Here is a 7601-nt window from a genome sequence, read left to right on the forward strand (position 1 = left end):
CAAGATGCTGAGATGAGTATATGTGCCTGGAACTTGGGAGACAGGGCTGGAGAGATGCTTTTGGGAGCAAATAAGTGGAAGTTGAAGCTATGGGACTGTATCAAGTCATTCAAGAGAGTTCAGTGTGAGAGGAAAAGAGAGCTAAGAATAGGAGCCTGAGAAACACCATCATTTAAGGTGCAGACAGAGGAAGTGAAGCCTGCCCACAACACCCGGGCAAAGAGAGGAGTAGAAGGATGTTGTTTTCCTCTCATTTCCAGTATATCTTCCTTGGTCAGAAGCACAGGGTGGGTACAGTAGTGGTAGTGATGGGCAGAGTGTGATGTGGGAAGGCTGGGCGCTGTGGGGAAAGCTATATTTGGGTAGGATAGTGTGGGTGTGGTAGGTAGCAAGGAGCTCTGCTTTAGATCTCTTTCTAGGTAGCAGGGATGGGGGCTGGGAGTCAGAATTTTTGGATTTTCTGCTTTTCTTGCCACTTCATGTTTCACCAATCATGCTTTCCTTATTATGAACTCTAGTCGATGTAGAAAAGTCTCTTTCTAAGTATGGAAAGGGAGCAGTATGGGCGAGGCAGAATCAGCAGAGGGAAGGACGGTGTCGCCTTACTGTTGAGTGTGTGTGTTGTGTGCACACGTGCACATGTGTGAGTACGTGCCCATTATATGTATATATGTATGGGCGTGTATGTCTTATGCTGGTGTTTAACTTATGGGTGTATATGTATATAGTATTTTCCTCTGTGTATCTATCATAAGTATAGAAATTATGGGCAGCATAATTTGCAGCATAAGCAGCATAAATCAAAGGCAGCATCGAGAAACTTTTATCCCAATCTGATACACCACTTTTATGTTCACTGAATTTGATTATAAAGAAATCCGACCTTGTGTTTTCTATATCTGTATATTCTATTTCATTTTTCCAGTAATTCATTTTATTGTATTTTATGAAAGTGCTGATCTGTGGCAGATTTTGCATACAAAACTGATCCTTCACTGCAGTTAGTTGGAGAAGCACTAATTAGAACCAGATCAAGATTTTTAGAAGGTCCTGGTTCTGAAATTTCCAAGGGAGGTAAGTTCACTTCAAAAATCCGAGATTCCTGCTCTGGGTCATAACAGTGAGGCATGAGGTCAGGTCTTGAACATAAACAAGGGGTTCCACCTTAGGTCTGACTACCATCCTGGGGCTCAGCCTGCCCTTCCCTGCCATCCTCCCCTTCATGTGACGTGGGCCCACCAGGCAATTTTTAAGGGGGTGGAAGGCAGTTACTCCCTAGAGTAACTGCGCCTTCCAGCCTGAGCCTGCTCAGGGTGCTGCCGTCTCTTCTGCCTGCAGGGTACACGATGCTGAAGCTTCACAGAGATAAAGAGGGGCTTCCAAACCTCCATGCTTCCCCTGGTCAGTAGCGCACACGCTCAATCAGGAAAAGAAAGGTTTTTCATTGTAGCAAAGTCAGACACATTCCTTTGTCCAGTACAGTGAACAGGGCACAGACGCTTCTGGCCTCCTTCCTTGAATGATCTCCCCTAGGGTTCCCTCTGAATGGTCCAACCACAGCTCTACCAAGGTCCTGACTTTACTTTGCATTTGTAGTTTTGTGTTCTTCTTCTTTAAGATGGTCTCTAAAATTGCATGTGCCATAAGCCCCACAAAACCTGGATCCACCCATGCCAAGAGCCTTAGTGCCTGAAGAGCCACAGGGCATCCACACTCAGAAAACAATGTAAGCAGCAGTGAAGGGTTAAGGAGAATCACCTCTCTTCCCTCATCATTTGGAGCATCCACAAAACCCCGTAAGGAATTAAGAGTATGTGGAGTTGGCTGCGTGGGAGAGAAGTGGTATTTGCAAAAAGGGTGAGGATTAGTGAAGAACTCAAGGGAGGAAAAGGCAGCCGCAGTGTCAGGAGTCTGCAGGGCTTGGGGTGAGGGGAACACTTGGCCTTAGACAACATTATCCAAAAGTACAGGACCAGTGGTACCTCAGGTCATCCTTCTGTTGTGGCAGGTCACAGGCTACGATGAAAAATGCCTCCAGTTGCTTCTCCTTGTTCCTGCAGTCTGGACACCTTCCTGAGATGAGCTCACATGTAGTCAGGGATATAGGCTTTGGCTCTGGTGGCAGTTTTTATGACCATTCTTGCAGGCTAAGTTGGGGGTCTGACAAGTGGTGACCATGCAGTAGATGGATTCATGCAGAAAGGTGTTGAAGTCTTTGCAGTGCTTAGAGAACTTGTTGATTTTGTGTATCGCTGTGTTGCATCCTTGAGGTCTGGGCTGCACATGCTGAGTTTCAAACCACTGAGCTGGGGTCATGTTCCCAGGCTTGGCGCTGACTGGTCCTTGGCCACCCACAGCCCCAGCAACAGGAGCAGCCACAGAGCGCAGAATCCTGCTCTGGCTGGCGCCATTGCTCCCAGGGGGCACAGGGGGCACAGAAGAAGTGGGAGGTGGGTGACTAGGTCACCATGGGGGTGCCCTGCTAGCCCTTCTAAAAACTTCATACTGTAAATCAAGTATTGCAGGGTTCCTACAGCCTCAGATATTTAAAAACACTACTGGCATTTAATTGTTCGGTCCCAGCAGATACATTTTATTTAATGATACATTTTATGTCCCCCAATAAATACGTATACAGTTTTTCCTTCATAAGAGTTTTATGAGGTATGAACTCTTTTTTTTAATAGGCAAGCAAACTGAAGCTCAGAAAAGTTAAGGAAATTGCCCATCATCATACAGCTAGGGAGTGTTACAGGCTTTGAATCGATGCTTCTCAGCTTCCAAAGCCCCTATTCTTTCCACATTCCCATGTTTCTGGTTTGAAACTCTGAGAAATCAGACCACAAAAGGAAACCAGTCTTGAAAGAAAGTAGGTCAAGGGTCCATACCTTGCTCTTCCAGGCTAGCTCAGACATTCCTGAAAATCAATATTAAGGTTGTGGTGTCAGGCTAATTCCTCTCTGCTCTGTGGTCGAGTTTCTCACTGAAGCTAGAAAAACAGTCACTCTCAGTGTTCCAGCCAGCCAAGCAGGATTCTGTGAATTGGGTTCTTTCTGGGACTGACATATCACCCTAAGTGGAGAAAGTTTTGGAATGACAGAATCAGAGCAGAGGAGTTTCTTTAAGATCATCTCAATCAACTCTGCTTTACAGAGGAAAGAGCTGGAGGGCCTGAAAGAGCAAGTGCCCTTCCCAAGGCCACCAACTGAGTGTCAGAGCTGGGACTGGAGCTTCCTGACTTTCAACCCATCCCTTTGGTCTAGTGCCAGGCTGAAGAGGGAAGGAGAACATGTTTCCCATAGAGACAGGGCCTAGTGAGTGTGTCTGTTTGTGGTTTAAGTGAAACATGACCATTGCCTTTGATAATTCTCTTCTAATCGTTCTGATGACTTTAGGAGAAAGTCTCCTATTGGACACGACTGAGCGACTTCACTTTCACTTTTCACTTTCATGCATTGGATAAGGAAATGGTAACCCACTTCAGTGTTCTTGCCTGAAGAATCCCAGGGATGGGGGAGCCTGGTGGGTTGCCGTCTTTGGGATCGCACAGAGTCGGACACGACTGAAGCGACTTAGCAGCAGCAGCAGTTCCTATTAGGACAAGAAGGTAAAGCCTTTGTTTCTACCCACTTTTCAGTACAGACAACAGATCTCAGGCTGAGCCTTCAACTGAAAACAGTATCTGGATAGAACTTTAAAATCTTTTTTTTCTTTTGGCTGCACTGGGTTTGTTGGAGCATGCAGGCTTCTTTTGTGGAGCAGTGGGCTTAGTTGCCCCATGGCACGTGGGATCTTAATTCCCTGACCAGGGATCAAACCCACATTCTCTGCTTGGAAGGCAGATTCTCAACCACTGGACCACCAGGGAAGATCACCAGAATTTTAAACAATTTGATGACATTGTTTATTTTTACTTCTATTTATCCAGTGACACTCTAGTATTCTTTGAAATATGATGTTACACAGTTTCATATTCAAAGAACTCTTTGAACTAAATGCATATAAATATAAATTTAGTAAATGATAATACTGGCAGTATTACAGCAATTATCAAGGGAGGGAGCAAATGACTGAAGTGGGGGATCTTGCTTTAGCTATAGCCTCTCAGGTCTGTGCTGGTATGTTGAGCCCTACCTTGACTTCTGTGTGACTTCACTGCCTTTGAGATAAAATGCTCTGCAAAGTGGCAAAAAACACTTAGACTCCTATGATCTGGATTTCCAGATGGGAAACTTTGGAGATGTTTTCCTTTCTATCTTCAAGGTGGAGCCTGGTTCATCAACCAAGCTCACCCTTCTTCTGCACTTCTCCCCACAAAGCTAACGAAACACTGCTTTTTGATCCCAGTAGAGCATTATCCAGCAAATAGTTGATTTGGACCTCAGAGAGAAAATACATTGAGTTGTTCAAAAAGTTCATTTCATTCATTTTTTCCATCAGATGTTACAGAAGATCTCTAACTAATTTTTTGGCCAAACCAATATATATATTTCCCTTTTGCAGGCTGTCAGCTGCCACGACTGAAGTGACTTAGCAGGAGCAGCAGCAGCTGAACCTTTCCCATTGGGACGGTTGGATTGCCATGTGATTGTTCATTACCTGTTGCAGACCCAAGCCTCTGGGCTTTTTGTGTGAGAGGGTAGGGATGGCAGCAGGAGCCAAGGGTTGGCAGGAACATTTCATGCCAACCAAGTGACTGACCATGGACTTCGCAAGCTCTGAATCTAGTTAAGTTGCAAACATGCTTTCCTCAAGTAGGTACTGACCGTGCAACTGGCCAGTCCCACTCAGGGAGGTCTGAGGAAAGGGTTCCTTTAATTGTGTGTTTGATCCTAGTTATTCATCACAAGTCTTCCCAGTGGTCACAGTCTCAGGGCTGTTTTATCCATTAAGCACTAAAAGCCCAGTGCCTAGGGTCTGGGAGGTTTTCAAGGGCCTACAATATTTGAGACTAGGAAAAAAATATATTGGCTCCAATATAGGAAAAGTCAACTATAAAATCAAATTTAAAATATTTACTTACCTGCTACCACAGTAACATAAAGTTGATTTCACTTATTTTGGAATTTGGCACCCATAAGAAGTCTATTACTTTGGAAACAGACTTAGGTTAGATTTTTTTTTTTTTCCCCATCCTTTTACTGGAATTCTCAATACCACGATTGGAGAAGGAGAAGTGCCAATCCCAAGTTACTTGGAGTCAAATGATTTCAGAAGTAAAACTTTAAAAATCATTTCAGATACGTTTCTGCAAGAATGATATTGAATGAGGAACACACATTTTATATATTCAATGTGGCATGACGAAATGTTGAAATGCCTAGTGTGGTATGGGGGTATTAAACAGAGCCCTTGACATTCTAGAGCTAGTTGCCTTGGGTGTATCGTTTACCGCTTTCCTAAAGGCAGCCTGGATGAGACGCACTACATTGCTTTAGAGTTGAGTCAGCCCAGGGCTGTGCTGCAGCAACAGGAGGAAAGTGTACGCTAACCACCGTTCAGTGAAGATATAGCATGTGCTTGGCACAGTGCTAGGTATTCTGCTAAGGATTACAGCTATCGTTTAAAAGTGCTTGGGGACTTCCCTGGTGGTCCAGTGGTTAAGACTCTGTACTTCCACTGCAGGTGGTCTGATCCCTGGTTGGGGAACTAAGATTCTGCATGCTGCAGTGTATGGCCAAATTAAAAAAAAAAAAAATGCTCACTGTGTGCCAAGGCCTTGTGCTTTATGTACAATTCAATTTGCAAAACAATATTGTGTGTTCCATGTTATTTTTTCCATTTTATAGAAAAGGAAACTGAGGCTTGGAGAGGCTAAGTTCACAGATGTGTTAAGCGGCAGGCCTAGGACAGAAAAGGAGGGAGGGCTGGCTCAAGTGTTGTGTTGTTCCCTCCTCACCACACTGCTTTTTAGTTTTATAAATGTGCTTTTCGAATCTATTGTTTCCCCATTTTATTATTTCCTGCATTTCCTGGTACCACTCATTCGGATGCTCAGTCAGGTACTACCTTATTCTATTATTTGACTCTTACATGTGTATTCAGTCTTCCCAGCTGGCTGATGAACTTGTGGGACAGGAATCAGGTCCTTTCATGCTTCTCAGTCTCCACAGAGCTGGGCATGTGGCTAGCTCAGAGGGATACTTATTTCCTCTTATTTCCTTATTTTATTTTTTGTTGCACTGAGTCTTCATTGCTGCGCACAGGCTTCTCATTGCAGTGCTTCTGTCGTTGCAGAGCACAGGCTCCAGGCCCACGGGCTTCAGTAGTTGCAGCACGTGTGGCACGCGGACTTCGTTTCTCTGTGGCATGTGGGATCTTCCTGGACCAGGTATGGAACCCTTGTCCCCTGCATTGGCAGGCAGATTCCTGGCCCAGTGTGGGAAGTCCCCACACTGCTTTCTGAGAGTTACCTTATGGGCTGACAGTTACTGTGTGACTAATAGATTGGGCTTCTTTTCATCTCTTGGACGTGTTCTGTTTTCTTCAACTTTATTTCTGCTTTTTTTTTCCCTCTTCCCTAAAAGTTCTCCCTCAACTCTTATCCATCCTTCAGTGCTCAGCTTGGTCCCCTGAGCTTGTGCTTGAACCTTCCTGTACAACTCTACCTGGGGTGACTCTTTTCTGAATATACCTCCTTCAGTATTAACTCCTGGTACCACTCACTTGGATGCTCAGTCAGGTACTACCTTGTTCTATTATTTGACTCTGATGTGTGTATCCAAGCTTCCCAACTAAATGGTGAACTTGTGGGCAGAAATCAGCTCATTTCATGCTTCTCAATCTCCATAAAGCCGGGATAGCTCAGAGGGATACTCAGTAACTGTGTGTTGAACTGAATCGCCACTCTTGTCCTCTTAGTCTCCTCATCATTTGTAGCCTAAAGAGTTTCAGTTGAGTAATTTCTAAAAAGTATAATAATTTCTAAATATTTTCTAAAAAGAAAAATTTCTAAAAGACTCTGTGAAACAAGAGGAAGCATCAAAGTGCTAGTGGCCAGACTAGAATGTGAAAAGAGATCCTGCAGGAAGACCCCAAAGGTAGCTCCAAGAGGGCGAGTGGAGAATAAGCACTGATCCTGTAGAGACCAGTTTTCTCAGGATAGCCTAGGAGCTGTGAAGAACTGACTCATTTGAAAAAACCCTGATGCTGGGAATGATTGAAGGTGGGAGGAGAAGGGGACAACAAAGGATAAGATGGTTGGATGGCATCACCGACTCAATGGACATGAGTTTGAGTAAGCTCCGGGAGTTGGGAGTTCACTGAGACTCACATCCATCGAGGCAGTGATGCCATCCAGCCATCTCATCCTCTGTCGTCCCCTTCTCCTCCTGCCCTCAATCCCTCCCAGCATCAGAGTCTTTTCCAATGAATGAACTCTTCGCATGAGGTGGCCAAAGTACTGGAGTTTCAGCTTTAGCATCATTCCTTCCAAAGAAATCCCAGGGCTGATCTCCTTCAGAATGGACTGGTTGGATCTCCTTGCAGTCCAAGGGACTCTCAAGAGTCTTCTTCAACACCACAGTTCAAAAGCATCAGTTCTTCGGCGTTCAGCCTTCTTCACAGTCCAACTCTCACATCCATACATGACCACAGGAAAA

General features: G+C 44.7%; 1 protein-coding gene and 1 pseudogene across 2 annotated transcripts in view; one reads left to right on the forward strand and one right to left on the reverse strand.

The window, feature by feature from the left end:
* Window positions 1-7601, forward strand: part of RNASE13 (ribonuclease, RNase A family, 13 (non-active)) — a 49450-nt gene that overhangs the window by 14175 nt on the left and 27674 nt on the right. The gene's annotated exons all lie outside the window — the stretch shown is intronic.
* Window positions 961-2696, reverse strand: LOC104988179 (annotated as a pseudogene).

This window comes from Bison bison, unplaced genomic scaffold (genome assembly GCF_000754665.1).
Source record: "Bison bison bison isolate TAMUID 2011002044 unplaced genomic scaffold, Bison_UMD1.0 scf7180017864117, whole genome shotgun sequence".
Lineage (NCBI taxonomy): Eukaryota > Metazoa > Chordata > Mammalia > Artiodactyla > Bovidae > Bison > Bison bison.